This window comes from Rhipicephalus microplus, chromosome 5 (genome assembly GCF_043290135.1).
Source record: "Rhipicephalus microplus isolate Deutch F79 chromosome 5, USDA_Rmic, whole genome shotgun sequence".
Lineage (NCBI taxonomy): Eukaryota > Metazoa > Arthropoda > Arachnida > Ixodida > Ixodidae > Rhipicephalus > Rhipicephalus microplus.
In genome coordinates this window covers 86,075,964-86,097,104 of record NC_134704.1, presented here as the reverse complement: position 1 = coordinate 86,097,104, position 21,141 = coordinate 86,075,964, and the positions used below count along the sequence as shown (strand labels likewise).

The window sequence follows — 21,141 nt, the reverse complement described above, 5'->3', positions numbered from 1 at the left end:
TAAATAGCTTGTATACTACAGAGAGCAAGCTGATCAGCCTGTAATTTTTCAAGTGCTTCTCATCTCCTTTCTTATGTATTAAGACGATGTTAGCGTTCTTCCAAGACTCTGGGACCCTTCCCGTCAGGAGGCCCCTCGTAAACAGGGTGGCTAGTTTTTCTAACACAATCTGTCCTCCATCTTTCAGCAGGTCTGATGTTACCTGATCCTCACCAGCAGCTTTGCCTCTTTGCAGCTCCTCAAAGCTTTTCTGACTTCTTCTATCATTACTGGTGGGGTGTCATCTGGGTTACTGCTAGTTCTTATAGTATTAAGGTCGTGGTTGTCTCGGCTACTGTACAGATCTCTGTAAAACTCCTCCGCTATTTTAACTATCCTATCCATATTGGTAGTTATTTTGCCTTCTTTGTCCCTTAGTGCATACATCAGACTTTTGCCTATCCCAAGTTTCCTCTTCACTGCTTTGACGCTTCCTCCGTTTTTCAGAGCGTGTTCAATGCTCTCCATGTTATACCTTCTTACATCGCATACTTTACGTCTATTAATCAACTTCGAAAGCTCTGCCAGTTCTATTTTGTCTGTTGTACTTGACACTTTCATGATTTGACGCTTCTTAATTAGGTTCTTCGTTCCCTGGGAAAGCTTGCCAGTGTCCTGTCTAACTACCCTGCCTCCAACTTTCACTGCACACTCCATAATGATACTCGTCAGATTATCATTCATTGTATCTACGCTAAGGTTGGTTTCCTCACTAAGAGCCGAATACCTGTTCTGCAGCGACACTCTGAATTCCTGTACTTTCCCTCTCAGTGCTAGCTCATTGATTGGCTTCTTGCGTATCAGTTTCTGTCGTTCCTTCTTCAAGTCTAGGCGAATTCGAAACCGTACCATTCTATGGTCACTGCATCGTACCTTGCCAACCACTTCCACATCCTGCACGATTCCTGGGTGTGCAGTCATTATAAAGTATATTTCGTTCTTATTTTCGCCATTAGGGCTCCTCCATGTCCACTTGCGGTTTTCTCGTTTTCGGTAGAAGGTATTCAAAATTGGCAAATTATTGCGTTCTGCGAATTTTATTAGTTGCTCTCCTCTGGCATTTCTAGTGGCAATGCCATAATCTCCTACTGCCTGGTCTCCAGCCGGCTTCTTCCCTACCTTTGCATTAAAGTCGCCCATCACTATAGTATACTGTGTTTTTACCTTACTCATTGCCGATTCCACGTCTTCATAGAAGCTTTCAACTGAAGCGTCATCATTACTGGATGTAGGCGCATAAGCCTGTACTACCTTCATCTTGTATCTTTTATTCAGTTTAATTACAATACCTACCACCCTTTCATTATTGCAATAGTATTTCTCTAAGTTGCCAGCTATGTTTTTGTGAATTAGAAATCCCACTCCCAGTTCTCTTCTGTCTGCCAAGCCCCGATAGCAAAGGACGTGTCCATTCTGTAGCACAGTATAGGCCTCATCTGTCCTCCTAACCTCACTGAGCCCTATTATATCCCATTTAACACCCTCTAGCTCCTCGAATAGTACAGCTATACTTCCCTCACTAGATAGGGTTCTAGCGTTAAATGTTGCCAAGTTCAGGTTCCAATGGCGGCCTGTCCGGATCCAGAGATTCTTAGCACCCTCTGCTGCGTTGCAGATCTGACCGCCGCCGTGGTCAGTTGCTTCGCAGCTGCTGGGGACTGAGTGCCGTGAGTTATTTTACGTATGCATGTGGGAGGTAGTGGCCAGATACTGCACGATGGTGGCAAATCCTTCTCTGGTGAGGGAGTGCGTTCCCGGCGGTGGTTACCGGTGAGGCTGCACCCCAGGCCTCTTAATGCAGTTCCATCAATACGCGGATTCTTTTTAGGGGCGAAGCTCCTTAGGGCGTGGGATGTGCGTCCCCTGTAGCCTGTATGTAGCCACCTCTAGTTTAGTTCTTGCAGTGTTCACTAGATGGCGGTACCGTCCCCTGTATGTAGCCACCTCTAGTTTAGTTCTTGCAGTGTTCACTAGATGGCGGTACCGTCTCCTGTATGTAGCCACCTCTCGTTTAGTTGTTGTATTGTTTACTAGATGGTGGTACTTGTAGCTGATGATGAAAAGATGCAAGATGTTATAAACTAGAAAGCGGTACTTGTAGTTGATCAAAGATGCGAGATCTTATAAAATAGAAATGATGTCACATATGACGCGTGTCATTGGTTGAAGGCAATCGTTCGATTTAGTGCGGCGACGTACGCTAGGGGGAGCGATGTAATAAAATCGAGTGGGCAAAATGTACAGAGGATTCATGGTTTACCAGGTTTACATCCGGAGCTTCGCCCACTCATCATCATTCACTTCGTGGATATGGCGGAATTTTTTTTATCCGGTTGTGAACTGCGTGGCACCGGGATTTGAACCACGGACCTCTTGCATGCGAGGCGGATGCTCTAACCACTACGCCATCGCCGCACCTTATCTATTTATCTATCTGTCTATTTATCTATCTGTCTATTTGTCTGTCTATTTATCTATCTATTTATCTGTCTATTTATCTATCTATTTATCTATCTATTTATCCATCTATTTGTCTGGCTATTTGTCTGTCTATTTCTCTGTCTATTTGTCTGTTTATTTGTCTGTCTATTTATCTATCTATTTATCTATCTATTTATTATATCTATTTGTCTGTCTATTTGTCTGTCTATTTGTCTGTCTATTTGTCTGTCTATTTGTCTGTCTGTCTGTCTGTCTGTCTGTCTGTCTGTCTGTCTGTCTGTCTGTCTGTCTGTCTGTCTACGTCCAGGTGGTCTCGTGGTCACTCCCTTAACTTGGCGTGAACCAAAATTAGCATGGGAGGGTAACATGGTTTGAGGAACATCAATATTGTCACAATCGCGTCGCGTACGTCGTCAAGCCCTTTCCGCCAGACAGTGGCACATAATTATGGGCAGACATGTGCCGCTGTTATGCGGGTATGTGCCCCAGGTGATTGACACTTAGTATCTACTTAGGAACAACGAGAGCACACATGGTTAATTTTAACGCGCGAGTGTTAAAGGGCCAATCACCAGGCCCCATACCAAATTTTTGTCAGACAGTGGAAGTTGTTGGGTGTCCGATGAGGAACATTTTGCCACAAAAATTTTTCGAATCGGTGCATTACGAGCGGAGAAAACAGGTTTTTTGAAGAGGCGTGAAACGAGGGTGAGAGGAGACGAGCTCGAAACCCTTGCCGCTCCCCCGCGTAGCCTTCGCAAGCCAAACCTCTTCCCCACACTCTCCGGCATTCACCAAGCGGTGACGTGCGCATGACGTGCCCGAACAAACCCAGCCCCCGTGCACGCGAGTGGCGTTGCTTTGTGGACCAGCGTTATTTTGTGGTCTTCTGCCTGTTTCTGCGGGATTGTTTGGAAACGCTGGCTTAGACGTGGTAGAGTAGATGAGCACAATGAGTGCGTGAACGCGTAGGAGCGTTCCACGGTGGTCGCTGCTCAATGCGCAGACCGATGGAACCCGAACGCATGTGAAACGCTGGCACATTAGCCCCGCATCTCGTAGCATTTCACGGGAAAAATGTAAGAAAAACGAGCACAATGTTTTATTGCGTCTCATTATTTATTTCACGTTTTATTCATCTCCTAAAGCAACAAATACATAAACTATGCACGTTGTGGTAAATAATTTTTGCAATGTCACGTGGTATATTGTTGACAACGTCAGAGCAGAGTCATCTACGTAGAGGACCAACGTGACCACAGTGCTGTGTACGTAGGGCCATTCCTACGCCCACGTCATGCCCTCGTTCTCTACGCGTGCGCCGGTAGAGGGGAGGGCGAGCAGCTTTCATCTTGAAATTTGACCCGTTTCCGCAGCGCTTAGCGTTGCAAATTTTGGCAGACGTGATGAACGCTTCGTCTACGCATTGCGCTTGTCAGCTCAAAACTCTCAAACCTGGTGAGTGGCCCTTTAAGAAATACCCGACATCGGTAGCGCCAACCCGACTAATGCAAAGAATAAACGTCAGGGTCCCAGCTGGAATCGAACCGAAGCCTTCTGCGTGACAATGAAGCATTCGACCACAGAGCAACGCTAGGTCACAGAACTACTTTTGAAATGGACGCTAATCTTCGGGAAACTTCCATAGTGGTTGCAGTGCTGCTTACCCAATTTTATAAACATTACCTATGTACTCCTTTAATACAGCGGCCACGTCGGGCTAACGTTAATTGTGGTTAGTTGTCATGCGCTGATGTTGATTTATGTAGCAGTGTCCAGGGCCAGCATCCTCGCGAGCATCTGCGCTTCATATCAGCTTCTGGTGTTGCTAATACGCATGTTCCTGTTGGCATCGTTGCGCAAGTGCAAACAACTTTATATAAAGATCTGCAATTCTTAATTGATATGTGGGGCTTAACATCCCAAAACCACAATATGATTATGAGAGATGCCGTAGTGGAGGGCTCCGAAAATTTTGACCCCCTGAGGTTGTTTAACGTGCACCTAAATCTGAAATCACGGGCCTACATTTCCTCCTCCATCAAAAATGCAGCCGCTGCAGCCGGAATTCGACCCCGCGACCTGCGGGTCAGCAGCCGAGTACCTTAGCCACTATACCACCGCGTCGGGGTGATCTGCAATTCTTCAACATATGTCTGTGCGTGCAACACTTCTATATATATTTTGCGTAAATTCATGACGCGTCACTCAGTAAAAATTTGCCACACGGTCACGTTCCCTCCGCATGCTTCGCATAACGTCGATTCCCAGGTATGCCGTATTTTTTTGTTTGGCCAAACTTATGGCCAGGAAGCGGAAAGTCACTCTGCACCAATACACACGCTATACATTGATTGCTGCGAACAGATCTACGGTAGTTCATCAACTGATAATCGCTGAAACGTGCCGTCTTTACATACATCGAACTTTCTAGCGTTAGCGCTTGGGCTCCCGCAAGCTCTTCAATAAACGTGACTTTTCGCGTTCTGTGCGTACCTTAACAAAATAATCTGAAAACTACCTTCCCAAACATTGTGACGCAGTCTTCACCGCGCTTTGGCGACAGTTAGTTGAAAGCCGAATTCTTCAAACGTGAGACAAGAAACGCGGAAGTATTATTACCTGCCATTACACGCAGTGCTTAGATGGAAAATACTGATCTCGTATTCTGCCCACGCTCAAGTGTCTCGTAAAATTAAAGGTGCCTTACGGAAAAAATTACTCTTAGCCCTTAAAATTTGTTTTTTTTCTTCGTTCGTATATTGTTACACTCAGTGTCTTTGTTCTTTATATAAGGCGGGTGCTTTGTTATGGGGCAATGAGCACTTCAACTTGTGCATCGGCGCAGCCGGTGGCTCTAATATAATCTTCCCGTATACCTTCTGGTTAACCTCCCTGTTTTCCTTTTTTCTCGTTTCTCTCTCTCTCCCGTATACCGACATCTGTCAGACACCGACAACCGTATAGATTTTTTTTTATATACGCTAGACGAAACTCTGGCGGTACTGTCTGTGGGAGCTGCAATGCATGGCGCTTCAGCGAGCAAAAGAATGATGGATAGCTGATGGATTCGCCCAAGTTGTGTATCTTATGGTTAGTTTGGCTTCGCATGGCTCGACGATTCTTTGTCACGAAGGAACAATTGGCAAATGTTCGACAATTACGCTTCCCCACTTTCACCTTTTAGAATCACCAATTTTAATCGGGTCGCGAAGTTCAGAACAGTTTGTTCTTTTTATTTGAAACAAAATCAAAACACAGCAATAAGCTAACCACAAGTGCGTTGGCCGTCCGCAAGCACGAAGACTATAGGCAAATCCAATGTACTACCCATGATTTCGATAGTCGCTGAACGATCACAGCGCCAGAGTCCCGCCTAGGTAATTTTGGTAAACTCTACGCCGACAATGACAACAACGACAATATCACCAACGACGACTTCTACAACAGCAACAACGCAGTAAAATGCCTTTCGAATAAGAGTTTTCAAGATACAGGTAATAATGTGCTTGTATTCTCCGTATTCATTGCATACCAAATAATGAAATAGTACGAAGTTGCCGAAATGTAAACACTGCTCTGTATTGAACGACAGACATTTACTTTGCCCTAAAGTATAATAGGTTTTGGCACAGTATAAAGTAAGACTACACTTCAACTCCACCTTGAAGGTGTATGGTTTTAGGGGCGAAACCTTTTAGGATATGGGTCATGTCCTTCGTAGTAATATGTAGTAGTGGTAGCCAATTCTAATTAGTTTTAGGAATTGCTAAGTCAATGGCGTTGTGTCTATATGTCCTTGGAAATAATATATCTAGATGGCGTTAGTGGTTTTCCTATAGTAGACAATTTCGTAGGTATATAGTTGACAGATGGACACGCAGACGAACGGACAAACGTTTCGCCCCACTCATCATCATTAATTTCGTGAATATGCTGTGATTTTTAACTGGTGGAGTTTTGTTTCTCTGATATGCCCATGTACCAGTGTAGCTTTGTATACGTTAAACGAAGGTCTAAAAATTATGAGCTCCAGAGATTTTCATGCATCTTTCGCGCAACTTTCAACGTTGTGGTACACGTCTAAAACGGGATATTTAGTGTACGTCCACAAGTATAAAAGTATACGTAAACAACATAAACGGGTCTCTTGACAGACAGCATTTCGCTTATTTGTTCCTCCCATTAGGTCGTGAAACATGATACAGCGCATACAGCGCGTATTACCGACAACATCGTGACGTTACGAAAGCGAAAGCATTATATAAAGCGCCTCTTTGCAAGGCGATTGCGGATGCCTTCTCGAGCATATCGTGGATCACACAACTGATGACAGACTTGCGTAAGGTTTTGACTCGTGTCTTCTGAGACACAACTGCATGCAGCGCTTCATGGCCAACTAACGTATAGGTAGCAAAATACCCTATTCAACAGATATATATGGGATTCATTCACTTGTTCTCATGTTAATTAGGTTAGGAACACGAAGTCTAACATTAGCACATTGCAAATAATACAAAAACTAAGCACAACGACATCCATCAAGTACCGCTAAAAAAAAGAGGAAAAATGGGGAACATCCGCAGCCGAGAGCGTCACCCACGCAGCTGCTCGCGAACAATTGTGGAACACATTAAAGAAGTCTTGTCGTAATTCAATGCGTGTGCCCTAATGCATAGCGCAAACGCAGAGCGGTCTCTATATACGGGTAGATGCTTGAGTTCCACGCCTTTTACGGAAGGCAACTTCAGCGACCGCTGGCGCATAGCGACGTCCTATTTTTAGCGTGTGCTCGCTTCCGGAGAAGTCTGGCTCCAGTTCGTTAACAGTGCTTTTTCAGAATTCTGCAGACAAAAAAAATGCCTTTGTGTCTGCGTGTTTCACTGCAAATGTCGTCAAATGACGATAATCTTCCGCCTGGAACATATATCTGATGGTGTGCGGGGGAAAATCCGTGAATGAGGTTCTGCGGGCGCCTTCGCGTTAAAGTGCTTCGATGCGCGCAGCGGGTAGGAGCCACCACCGCATCGCCTTAGCAAAGCGCAGGAAACCCACCTTTTCGGGCATAGTGTACGTTGCATTGTCACCTTGGTGTGATGAATGCTACATTCCTTGGAAATACTTGCATGTGTATGACTTTCATAGCATAGACACCCCACAGTACATTGACGAGTTCATGTTGTGCCTCAGATATGCGCAACATTTTTTAAATCGAAACTACGCACAAGCGTAAACGCAAAAACCAGAGCTATATTTGTGGGGGCTACAGATGTCGTTGGATTTCGCAATTAAAGATAAACAGCATAAAATTCAAAGAGAAAAGCCGCTTAAGGTGACATTTAGACACACAGACGGACAGACGAATGGACAAACGAACGGACCGACTGACAGACACAGACAGACAGATGAACGAATGGACGGATGAATGGACATACAGACGCATAGACAGACAAACAGACGGACAGACGGATGGACCAAAAGTTTTTCGCCGAAGTATCGCAAGAAAGACTATCGTCTTTAATACTGTGGAACTGAAGATTGATCCATGGTGTCACCTTGATAAGCCGATACAAATGTACCGTGTTTCATGAAGCGCACGAGGCCAAGTCTACTTTCAGCAGTAGGTTTTTAGGAAATTGAAACATGAACGACACTAATGCATATTCGTGAAAGAGATGAAAACAACGTTTAGAATAGAGGGAGCTTTTAGGCCGCATGCTAATGGCGATGGTTTCTCACTCTGACAGAGAAATCATAAGAAAAAGTAGACGTTCTGATCAATCATCCTCTCGTAAAAAAAAAAACTTGGTTCAGTAAAGTTAGCCGGAGAATGCACGTGGGCCATTGCGTGAAACTCACCATGGCATGGTCAGACAAGGGGCCAGCACACATTTTTAATCTACTAGCCTGATCAATTTATCCGCAAGTATGGCTTAGCAGCGATTAGGTGTTCGGTGAATAGATGTTCAGATTACCAGAAAGCACAGTAGAAATGGTGTTTTATAGGCATTACAGAGCACACCTAAAAAAAGAAACAAGACGGTATTGTCTTCTCTATGTTTATAAATGAAGCCCAGTGACCCTGTAGATGAAACAATTTCTTTTCATTAAGTCAGTTAATAACTATAAACATCAGTGTTCATACTAAAATAAAGCAGACCACTCATATGTGACATTTAACACGGGGCTTTGTAACATTAGACGAAAAAATGAGCAAATCGTGGGAATACACGAACACCTTGCTACAGCACAATGAGGCAGAGATATAAAGCTATGCGTATTCTCAGTACTGGTTGTATTATGTTGATCTCCGAGTCTAATATATAGAGTTGCTCAACTCCAATGATGGACTTACACCTTAAGACCATTGTTCTCGAGGTGGTATTCATAATGGCGAGCTGGATTCGATCGTTCTTTTTAGCACATTCACCCTGAAGGGTAGCAGCAAGGCCAGTGCAAGTCCATTCATTGCGCTAGCGTATGTCCGTCTATGAGATTCATCCAATGGCCTTGCATAGAGATTATATTAGTGTAATGATATACGGCGGGATACCTAAGCTGGAGAAATAATGTTAAGCAGCTGAACGGGGCTCACGAGTTATACGAGTAGCCTGAAGTCTGCATGCGTCTTGGGTAACATGCAATGTTTTGTGTGCCGCAGTGTCGCAAATACCAGTTGTCGGAGCACGAAAACGTTCACCTCTGTTCATGAACCTCAGGTACCGCAGTAATCCTGGCGTACAGTGCACGATGACTTGCGCAAAGCGGTTTTAGGTAAAACCTATGAAAGTCCGTAATCGCAGAACAATAAAACATGATTGTAGCAGCCACGAAATAAAAGAATTACCATATTTGTACTGAGCCTTTCATTCTTTCATTCTTTCTCGAAGTATCTCGAACAGGCAGCTTACCCATTTTAGAATGCATAAGCGGAAAACGACAGGAATAGGCTCAAAGAACTTGACAAGACAGACGCTTAATTTACAGGCTTAGGAAACATGCATCGTCATTGAAGGCTCTCGCAGATGGCGCGCACATGTTTTTGTGCTGCAATGACTGTGGGTGCAATACGCAATTTACGAGCACTATTATTGTGACAGACGGCGTAGCGGGAGGGCTCCTGAAACCTGGTGTTCTTTAACGTGCATTGACTTCGCAGACCTCTGCCATTTCGCAACCACTGGAATGTGACCTCCACGGCCGCAATTGAACTCTCATCTCTTGGGTCAGGAGCCGGGCACCGTGTTCACTCTTCCACCAAGGCGCACGACCGCGAGGCTTCACGTATACAGAAGCGCTGGAGAGTGTGTCGCATTATGATTTTTTTTTTCAAAAACTATTTTCCGTCATAGCCAGCAATTGCACACGCAGTATACTTCTGAAGCTACTTACGGTTCCAAACTTGCTAAATTTACCTGTAGCAAACCAGACACTTGCTTTCTGGTTCACCTCCCCTCGTTTCTTCATACCATATATATATATATATATATATATATATATATATATATATATATATATATATATATATATATATATATCTTACCCGTTTTGGAAACGGTGTCTTGAGTGAAAAAAGAAAAAAGGGAGACTAAAAGTACCACGGAGTTGCTTGTATACGGAGTAGACGGTGGTCCGAAAAAGTCCTGAATAAAAATTTTAAAATGTGAATTTCCGGAACATGCTGGAATACAATATGCGTCAGCAAAATAAAAGAAGGGAACTTTTAGGACTCACTCATTTTTTTACACAATGTTAATGGCATATTCGGGTCTGCTGTCTCTCAATAACATGGGTCGCAAGTAGCGAAATCAATACGTTGAACTGCCTCAGCAATGTTGTCTTCGGCAAGTCACCGGATCTCATTACTTACACTCCATAGCGCAAGCCATAGAGAACGTTCCACTCCATCTCCCAGTCTGGTTGTGTGGGGAAAGAGTTTTTCGGACCACCGCCTACTCCATGTCAGCAACTTCGTGGTGCTTTTAGTCTCTTTTTTTTCATTCATGACGGCGTTGCCAAAACGAGTAAATCTAGCTTGGTTCAATTCGTTGGTAGGTTCAGAAGTATGTTTTAAGAGTGTCATCATATGAAACAGCTTATGTTCGCTGCGATGAAACCTCAAATACATTGCAAATCAATCACAAACTAGCCAGGAAGGTTAGACAAGCGGGACAGACAACAGCACTCAAACACGTGCATCAGCGTTCTCGCAGTATAGCATTGAGTTATGAAGTAACGGGCTCTCTGAATATTTAAATGGCGGCACATGTGAGTTCAGGTAGTAACATATCAATTCAGATAGTAATCTACTGTTGGATACGTCTTTATGGCGCTAAGGTAGCTTGGCATGGGCGACTCTGTGCTATCGTGTGAAAAATATTGTCAATAAACTGCATGTAGGTAGAGCTTATGTCCTGTCAAGTGATTTCTCCCTATTCTTGCCATTTAGCACTCACACATTCTACAATATGTTGCACCAACTGGCCTGACATATCACCGTATGAAGCTACCTCTCTATCAGCTATGATTTGTAGTTTTCACGTCATTCCCGACCAATATCATGGTAAAGCAGCACAACAAGACGAAGACATGAGACGAAGAACCGCGCAGGACTTGCACTGAGCTAACCAGGACAAAAAATATAAAACAGCTCTTAAACACAAGACACAAAAATTAGACACACACACGGCACTGTCTGGTCTATTACGAAGAAAGGAATATATAAATACATGTATTTCGAATACACGCGGATGGTCACATTACATGTAATTGCCACATTTTTTTAGTAGAATCAATTCGTAATTATGGTAAGAAATAGACTGGCCGAAAATGCAGATGTCATGGTTGTTCTTCGTGTGAAAAGCTTCCATGATATCTCGTAATCTTTGATCAAGGGGACAGAAGAAGACATGCACACTATATGAATCAATGGTTTATGACCACAACAATGAAAACGAGATAAAAATGGGAAGCAGGCGTGCGTTTTTATGTGTTGCTCTTCTGGCGTAGTCGGCGTTAAATTCGCGCACCACTGTATCCAATATATCTTTCGAAACATAGCGGGATGCCATAAACTACTCAATATACACATGATACAAAACGAGCGCCATGATTGACGAGCCACATATTCCTCCGCGACTGGTCAATCTCATTCCCCTCTCTCAAGGCTCCTATTTCTCCCACCTTAACGCGAGCAGAAAAACATACATTCACGTCATAGCTTTTTGTTTTCTTGAGCCTAAGTGCAAGTACAATCACATATGTGATCGCGGCAACGTTCTTCCTTATCATGGTGGCCTCAGTGTGGTGCTCGAGATGTTGTATTAGCCTTGCGCCGCTAGTACAAGCTACAAACAACTTTGTGTTCCGTACTGCGCAAGTACGAGACATGGCGATCGGGACACGGCAGAAAGCCTCGTTGATAATAGGTGGGTTTTTACATAAAAAAACAACGACAATGTTGTGATAGACGCCGTAGTGGAAGGCATAGGAAATGTGGTGTTCTTTAGCGCTCGATGACATTCCACAGTACACGGGCATGCAACATATAGCCACCATCGAAATGCGACTGCCGGAGCCGAGATTGAACCCACGATGTTTGGGTCAGTACCCGAGTGCCGTAACCAATGTTCCGTTGAAGCAGACGACCTAGGCTTGACGTATAGAGAAGTTCTAGAAAGAGTGTCGCACTTTACCTTTTTCTCAAAAAACAAATTTCTCGAACATCTCCAGCAATACTTCAAAAGGGCACTTTTACAGAAACTGGGCGCTTCTAAAACACGCGCACTGTGCTTTTGAAGCAATTAAAAATTTAAAGCAAGCAAGATATACTTGTGCCGGCGGGGACGCTTTGATTGACAAAAAAGCACGAAAAGAACAATGGAGTAGCTGATAAGAGACACGTGGTGGTCCAGAAAAGTTGTGCTAGAAAATTGAAAAACGTGGATTGCCTGTACATGCTGGAACATTGCTGATATGTCGTATGCGTGAGAAGAATGAAAGAACGACGTTTTTAGGACCCATTTCTATTGTTCGATACAACTTTAATGACGTAATCTTATCTGCTCGTTTTCAATAATATGAAGATCAAGTGAGGAAAGAAATACGTACAACTTCTGAACATCATTATGTTCAGTGAATCGCCAGCTCTCATTACTTACATGCAGTCTATGTAAGCCTCCCCGCCCTTATGGCTGTATGAAAGATTATTAAGTTGTGTATTATAATCTGCGAGATAGCCAAATAGAGATTCAGAAACAATTCTGCACACTGCAAGGTAGGTTCTCTCAAAGAAGTTCACTAAGATGGTCTTTTTGCGAATCACTAGGCAAACTTGCTTTGGGAGCTGCTTCAGTTAAGAGCTCTGAAGCGTGTATGTGCAATTATTTGCCCTGCTTGTTGTTTTATAGTGACAGCTTGACCGGTGAAATTCAGGATGATTTAGAGGGCTGAGGCATTTTGGCGTCACGAACTATTCTTGACATCGCATTCGTAAAGTATATCTTGAAGCCTGTTTCTCAATTACAGTTACCGTTAATCCAATTTATATAAAAAGTCTTTTCGACAATCTCATGTATTCTACAATATAAAAGCGCATAAAATAATGCGAAGATGCTATTCAGAAGATGTCTTGTGACAAGAAAAACTAAGAAGCGCTTTTGAATTACCAGATTGGTTAAGCTTTTTGAAACACAGAGAACCCGGCATGAGTTGGCTGATACGAGTTTGAACGAGATTTTGAAAATTCGTGCAATGATACTACCTGGCCTTCTTGCTGATTCAGTGCGGGGCAAATCAGAAGCTGGTTTTAGTTTTGTTTCATTACAGGAGGTGCACCAAATCCTATTTTCTCGCGAGTTTACCGACTTTGTGCTCACTCATTTTTCGCGGGCTCTGAAAGCCGAGTAAAAGCTGGCAGGAGGCTGCTGAGGGGAAGTTCAATAAATATTAAAACAAAACCAAACAAAGAAACCTCCTACACGCTTCGTCGTAAAGACTTCGCAACGCCGACTGTTGCTGGCGCGTCTTCGCTAAGTCTCAGAGTTCACAATTGCCTGCCAGCCTGAACCAGTTAATTAGCTGTCCAAACTGTCACAACAAAGATTTGAACTCAGTTTGCGGTATCATGCCACTCCAGTTTTTTTCTTGTTTTCGCAGAGGAATATACGGCAAGAATATACGGCTTCCGTACTTTAAAACTTTTCTAGACATACGAAAAAACTTATTTTATCTTCCCTGCTGGATAAATACTACATGGTCCTTATTTGGGCGACTTAAGTTTAATGTGGCAGTAATTGGAACGCTTACATGGTTTTGGTTCCCTGGTCTTCTCATGACACCTTTCTTTCAGACGCTTTTTTTGATGGTGTGATTGAAGTTAATATGCTCGAAAATATATCTTTTATCATATACAACACTTGTAAGTTTTTCCTTTGTGCTAAATGAAGTGTACCCTAATGAAAATGATTCACTCCGCACCAAGCGTCGCCTGCTCATAAACTGTAATCTGAAGAAAAATAATTCAGCACTTTTTGTTTTATTTCTTTGCAAAAATAAGCGAGAAATTGTAACTTTGCCAACAAGACACTTGTATAACTCTCGTTATTGTAGGCCCCTTTTCGGGAACAGAAAAATGAAACGCATCTTCTGTATGGGAATCCGTAATCAGACACTGGCAAAATATATCTTACTTTGTTTCGGGTCAGTTTTGTTCACCGTCCATTTTTTACTCTTACTGGTTTTTAAGCTCCTCGTGAAGTGGTGGCCTTAAACTCGGCTACTTATAAAGACAGGCGAAAAGAGAAAGTAAAGAAGAGAGAAGGTAAAGAAAAGCAGAAGGCTAGAAAGTTACCCGGAAGAGTGTGTGGTTGGCTAAGCTACGCGGTTAGTATGAAATATGCGATAAGAAAGTTAAAAGGGGGGAGGTAAAAAGGAAATATGAAAAAATATTGCTGTAATTTTGTTTTTGCGTAAAGCGCGATATGATTGCAAGGCACTCGGAAGTCGAGAGCTCCAGAAATTTCAGTCACCCGAGCTTATTTGACGTGCGCCAAAGTCTAACCAAATGGGCGTGTAGCATTTACATCGGTCTCAATTGAAAATACAGTCACTGTGGTAGAGATAGAAACTAGGAAGCGTGGAAACTTGCGTATTTTGGTAGGACATAACTGAAAGTCAGCGCACTGTTCGGTCCTTGTTTATTGCTTCCGTAGTTAGCTGACTATTTCTAGGTTGCGCTGTTCGTATATTCAGATAGAACCCACGACCTACGAGTCAGCAGCAGGTTAGGTGGAAAGTTGTGGAGAATTTGTTCAAGCATTTGGGACAGAACCGCTTAGTCGAGGGCTGCTCCCACAGGCGTTTCGTTCCGGATATCTCGACTGTGCCTCCCTGCCCTGTTCGCCTAAAGAGATGAGGGCAGGGATTAAGGAGAATCTGCGCGAATGGTGGATGATTTTAGAGTGGTCAAAACGGGCTGAAGAAGGATAATTTATGCAGCTCCCAATTGGGGACAAACGGAACATGTGGTGAAGCTAGGAAACAAAAGCAGGACAAAGGTTCTCTTCAATTTCTCGTTAGAGAGAACATGAGCTAGTGCCCATAAATGGGGAGGGAGGTTAGGTATGGAAAATGGCAAGTAGGAACAGTAAACTCCACGGAGTGCATGATGAGCGAGGCGAAGCGTCTGTCAGTGCATCTGTGCTTCCGTCCGTCCGTTCGTTCTTCCTTCTGTGTGTCCGTCCATGCGTCCATCGGTGCACGCGTCCATCCGTCTGCCCGTGCGTGCGTCTCTATGTCTGTCCGTCCATCCGCACGTCCATCCGTCAATGTAGGGAATACTCAAGACACCGCTATCTCTCATCTTTTCGTCATATATTCATAATATACAAGCACCGCCATCCAGCGGACATTCCAAAGACTAAAGGAGAGGTGGCTACCTCTACTACAGCTGCTGCTGCTACTACTACTTTTACTACTACTACTACTAATAATAATATTAATAATAATAATATTTATATAATATAAATAATATTAATAATAATACAACTACTAGTAGTAGTAGTAGTAGCAGTAGTACTTACATCAGGAACTTATGGCCTATGGCTTAAGGAGCTTAGCCTCTGAAAAAATAACAGCATATCCACGGAGAACATGATGATAAGTGTGGCGAAGCGTCCATTCATCCGTGCATTCGTCTATATGACCGACCGTGCGTCCATTCGTCCATTCGTATGTCCACCCGTCCATCCGCGCGTCCGCCCATCTAATCATCCATCCATCCATCCATACATGCGTCCATTCGTGCATCTCTCTCCGCCCGTACATCCATCTGCCCATCTAGTGAACACTCCAAGTACCGCCTTCTCGCATTTTTTCATCGTATATTCAGCGTATAGGAACGCCGTGTGCTTACGACACACACAACTGCATAGGCCGGACACGTCTCGTCGACATCGGCCTGGCCTCCTTTCAGGCTCTCTCAACTTGAGGCAACGGTGCTGTGCGGACTGTGGCTTGGTTTCGCCTTCCGAATCGGCATGGAAGACAGTGCTGCTTGTGATCGTTGCGGCAGTGATAAAACGATAGAGCACGTTCTCTGTCACTGCCCTCGTTACAGCGTGCAAAGATGGCAGCTAGCTGCTGCGTTAGCTCGCCTTGACGACAGACCCTTGTCAGAACAGTCAGTGCTTGAAAGGCGACATAATTTGTTTTCGCACAGAAAATCAGTGAATGCCTTATTGAACTTTCTGCGTAGTAGTGGCCTATTGAATAAGCTATAGCACCCCAGCTCACTTCTTTTTCTCCTTTTCACGTGTCTATTTAGCTCTTCGCTTCATTTCCCCATCTTTCTTGCCTGTTCTCTCTTCTCTTAGTGGAGGGTAGCAAACCAGATGCTCCAATTTCTGGTTAACCTCCCTGTCTTTCCTTCATTTTATTCCATCTCTTTCTCTCTCTCTCTCTTCAGCGTATAAAAGTACCCCCATCCAGTGGATATTCCGAAGACTAAACGAGAGGTGGCACTCGCGCACTTACGACCTGCTCTTCGTGCCTACTTCCAACCTTTCACTGCCTCTAGTTCATGGCTACAATCCGCCAAATGCTAATTCACTAAATTCTTGGCACTGCAGCCCAACCATCACTGAACCTTGCTAACACCAAGGAGGTTTCGCACAGCGAGTTTAACGTGGCAACCCTTTTAGGTCAGATAGCGCACAAAGTGCGTCCTTCTGATAATAATGTTCTTTAGTAAGCATCAAATTCAGGGCAAATTTTATTGGAGATTGAGTCATACTTGCTCTGTAGGTTATTTCTACAGAATCAACTATCTTTTCATTTTTGATTAACGTGTGCGAGTTTCCTCCTGAATTCCTTTTGAATTGCAAAAAAAGTGTGCGCGTGCTGCTCCTCTAGTCCGGTCGTGAAGGGGGCTACCTACTACTACTACGACGACTACATGCATCACGAACGCATGACCCACAACATAGGGAGCTTCGCCCCAAAAATATGTAGTAAGTCGCTTAATAGTAAGTTGCGATCCGAGCAACTGAAGTATTGCGCTGCTAAGCAACTGCATAACGGCCCGATTGCTGGCATAAAGGAAAAAAGCCGCTGAAAAGGTGCATTGGCAATCTGAAAGAAAGCAAGACAAAACAAAAGAAGTATGGAAAGAAATCAGCGAAAGAAGAAATGAAAAAAAAGAAAAGAGAGCGAGATAAGAAAGGAAAGAAGAAGGCTATTAGGAAGGGAAACGAAAGAAGATATGAAAGTAGTATGTCACCCACGCAGACCAAATTTGGCTTAGCCCCCCTTTTACCGACAAGGCCAGGACTACATTTCTTTCTGCTGTGCAAGCAGCAGGCATTTGACAATAAATGCTCATCTTTTCTAACAAAGGAATATTTGTAGCTAAATTATGACGAGCGTGTCACTGACAAAATTTTCGGGGGCCGATAGTTTTCTATATGAAAGCAGCCACGCAGGCAAATATGTCTATTGCAGAATCACATACCAAGCACCAAAAAAGTGGTTGAAAGCACAGAAGATTGAGAGCGATTGTCATGTTTATGGTGATGGTGAGAGACAGCTTCCCATTCTCTCATGGTTTCATTTTTAAGTCATGCGCAATTAAATTTATTTCACACAATATAATTTCTACTTGTCATAAATTTCTTATTTAGCTTGTATGCACAGCCATGAAGACTTTACGTGCATTGTTGAGGTTGAGGCTTTGCCGACTACCCCAGCCTTCTCGCGTCCAAGCAGGCTGCCGCAAACTCTGCCTTCATTGCCGTCGGAGGGGACCGGATAGAAGAGCCGATGACAAGTACAAGAGGTATATATATTTACAATTTTGTAGAAAGATGATTGTAAAGAGGAAAGCTTCTCGGACATTCGTCTGCTGCTTTTACTCTTTTCGCAGTCACTAGACGCCAGGCCCAGAGAAACAGGAGACGACGTTTTCATCCAATCAGTTCGCACTTTTCAGAGTCATTTTGCCGACACAGTCTTCAAAAAATACACACACACACACACACACACACACACACACACACCTCCTAAAACACGTATTGTTCCTGCAAAACTTTCGCTTTCGGTGAATCATGCCACCAGCAAACGAAATGTGATGAGCCCGTCGTGTCGCCTGAGCGGCGACACGACGGGCTCATCACATCCCGACGGGCTCACATCGCACCCACGTTGTCAAACGGTGGTGTCAGGTCAGGTAACTCCAATGGTATGTGCTTGAACATCTGGCGTTGGCTTGAGCGTCGGTAGCCTATCAGTCAGAGACGCACAGCGTTCTCGTCTGAGGTCCGTCTTGAGCGGAAACTCGGCGTCGTGGCCTTCCTGGGGCACATTGGCGTCACGTGTCACATTTCTGCGCAGGAGCCAGCGACAGTAGTGCTGTGTCGAGCACTTGCAACGCACTTCGCAGTACATGAAAAAGAGCCGGATGTGCTCGCGCTCTTACTAATCGCCACAAGGTGAGGAGGCTGCCTTTCTTCCACCCCAGCACCCGTTGTAAAGAGTGGTTCGCCGATCTCAACAGCGCCCAAGGACGGCCCGCACTTCAGGGCAGTTTAGAGCTGTGAATGCAGACGGCCGTTGGCACTGCCACACCTTCCTGAAATGTAATGGCCTCAAAAAATGACCTTACCTAACAGCGCGTCCATCTTCTGTGCATACCAGGTCCTCTTGATTCTGATCTTCACATGAAAACTTCATTATTAACATCCCAAATTACGCGCACTCGTGGGATTCCACATAGATAGTTACATCAAATGTGACAGCTTCAAACTTTGCCACGCAAGAAACTAGTCTCATGTCAACAATGCAACTGTTGACCTATGAGATTTTGTTGAATATTCGTGGAAGTGACTGTTTAACGGCGGCGAAGCATTCGCGCATCGATGTAAAAATTGTGTGCGAAAAAGGTAGGTACCTGACCTACCTATTTAAAGGAATACTAAAGGCAACTATTAGGTCAACGTTGATTGTTGAAATAGCGGTGCAGAAATCTTGTAGTGCTACTTTTGTGCCAAAGAAGGGCCTATTTCGAAACAAAATTACGTTCAAGTGGTCCGCATTGGGTTAGCGTGCTTCATATTACCCGCCTCAAGAAGAGGACCGACCGGACCGACTCACGTCAACCTGTTGCCGTGGACAACGTTGCCCAGCTTTACTGCGCTAAAAGCGGCAAACAGAAAGCAGCGGCAGCCATAGCAGCAACAACAGTCATTTATCAATTTTCTACCATTGACTCTGATATTGCAGATGTTTTTTTTAATTCAACCGGGGCCCGCTAGATGGCACTATCCTGCCCACGGCAAGAAGCAGGAAATTGCCAAGGAAAGGATTTATGATAACACTCGGGGTAGTTCTCTACTGTTTGAGGCCAGGACGGGAGTACTGCGAACCAAGACATATCGGGCCAATTACGAAGGGGTAGACACAGTATGCAGTGCGTGTGGAGAGGAAGAAGAAACTGCCGAACACTTGATAATGTTTCGTAAAGGGCTTCACCCTATAGTTCAGGATGATGGCGCAGAGTATTTCAAAGCACTGGGGTTTAGGGACCGGGAGGGCAAAATAGACTTTAAGCGGGTAGACTTAACTAGAAGGAGGTTATCTGATTGGTGGCTAAAGTCAAAGCACGAGTGAAAATTAAACTCTTCACTGCAAAGTACGAATCCTCAAACTCACTTTTTAAAGAAAAAAAATCTAGTTTTTGGTTCATTAAGTATTACGGCTTGGTGGCGCTAGCCGCCGCCCGATCTAAAGGGTACAGCCATATCCATCCATCCATCCATCCATCCATCCATCCATCCATCCATCCATCCATCCATCCATCCAAGTTATCTTTTCACCCACTTTTCTTTCTTCTCATTTACATTACAATTGGCCTAATAACTTCTCCTATACCTTCCTTGGCATTAATGTCTACTAGATCCCATTATATTGTGTAAAAACACGAAATACGAGCCCTTAGGTATACACTTGTTTGCCTTATTCATTAACGAGGTTCTCATACTGGCAGACTTGGTGTCTCTAGGTTGTATACGGGGGACTATTGGTCAGCAGCCAGGTAATAAGTTCACGTGCTACGTGACTCCAAACAGGCTCATAAAGAGTGTACCACACTCGCCGCCATGGCTACTAGTGGCGCTGACTGACATTCCCACGTTTAAATGGACCTAGATACCCAACAAAGTGGCTGGGGGGATAGCTGTCGTGGTAGCTCAGTGGTAGAGCATCGAACGTGTTATTCGAAAGTCGCAGGTTCGGATCCTGCCCACGGCAAGTTATCTTTTCACCCACTTTTCTTTCTTCTCATTTACATTAAAATTGGCCTAATAACTTCCCCTATACGTTCCTTGGCATTAATGTCTGTTAGATCCCAATATGGTTGTGTAAAAACACAAAAAACGAGCCCTTAGGTATACACTTGTTTCCGTTATATATATATATATATATATATATATATATATATATATATATATATATATATATATACGAAAACAAAGGAAAGAAAAAAAATATAGAAAAAAGACTCCGGCGCACGGAATCGAATGTGGGACCACCGCGTCGTCAATGCGAGGCGTTACCACTGAGCCACCATTGGGTACCTCCATGGACTGGTATACCAGCGTACCAGTCTGAACGACGTATTATGGAAGCCAAGCTCTGTCAGCTGGATTCGCGGCCGCTTACAGAAAAGAAGATTCTGGGGCCTTGGCCGACGGTTTCCAATACGCGCAAAGCCACTGAAGCCCTCTTGTATACTACTTAAGGACCACCAGGCTTCACGACAGCTTGTGAAAAACCGTGAAACACCATGCTGTGTAGTCTTGAGCTGACTATTCATCCTTCTCTTTCTTGCTCCTCTTCTTTTCTATCTCTTCCTATTATTCCTCCTTTCCCCCACCCCAAGTGTAGGGTAACCAACCGAGCCAAGCTTGGTCAACCTCCTTGCCTTTCTTCTCTCTCCCTCCGTGCACTTTCAAATGGCAAGCTATTCATATCTACCACTTACCGCTGTTAGCGGACGTCTTTGTTTGGAGGGGGGGGGGGACTTGTGTTTTCAGCATTATCAGCAAGATAGCGCAGTGAGCGCGGGGTGGCTCTCATCTCTCATGCGTACTTGGGCCCGCGTAGGGA

The 21,141-nt window shown here is 44.2% G+C and overlaps 1 protein-coding gene and 1 non-coding gene across 2 annotated transcripts in view; both read left to right on the top strand.

Annotated features, from left to right (window-relative positions):
• The window catches only part of LOC142817510 (uncharacterized), a 371,141-nt gene that overhangs the window by 7,514 nt on the left and 342,486 nt on the right, over positions 1 to 21,141 (top strand). The gene's annotated exons all lie outside the window — the stretch shown is intronic.
• Positions 20,212 to 20,283, top strand: TRNAT-UGU (transfer RNA threonine (anticodon UGU)). Its single transcript has one exon. It is a non-coding gene; the product is annotated as a tRNA-Thr (tRNA).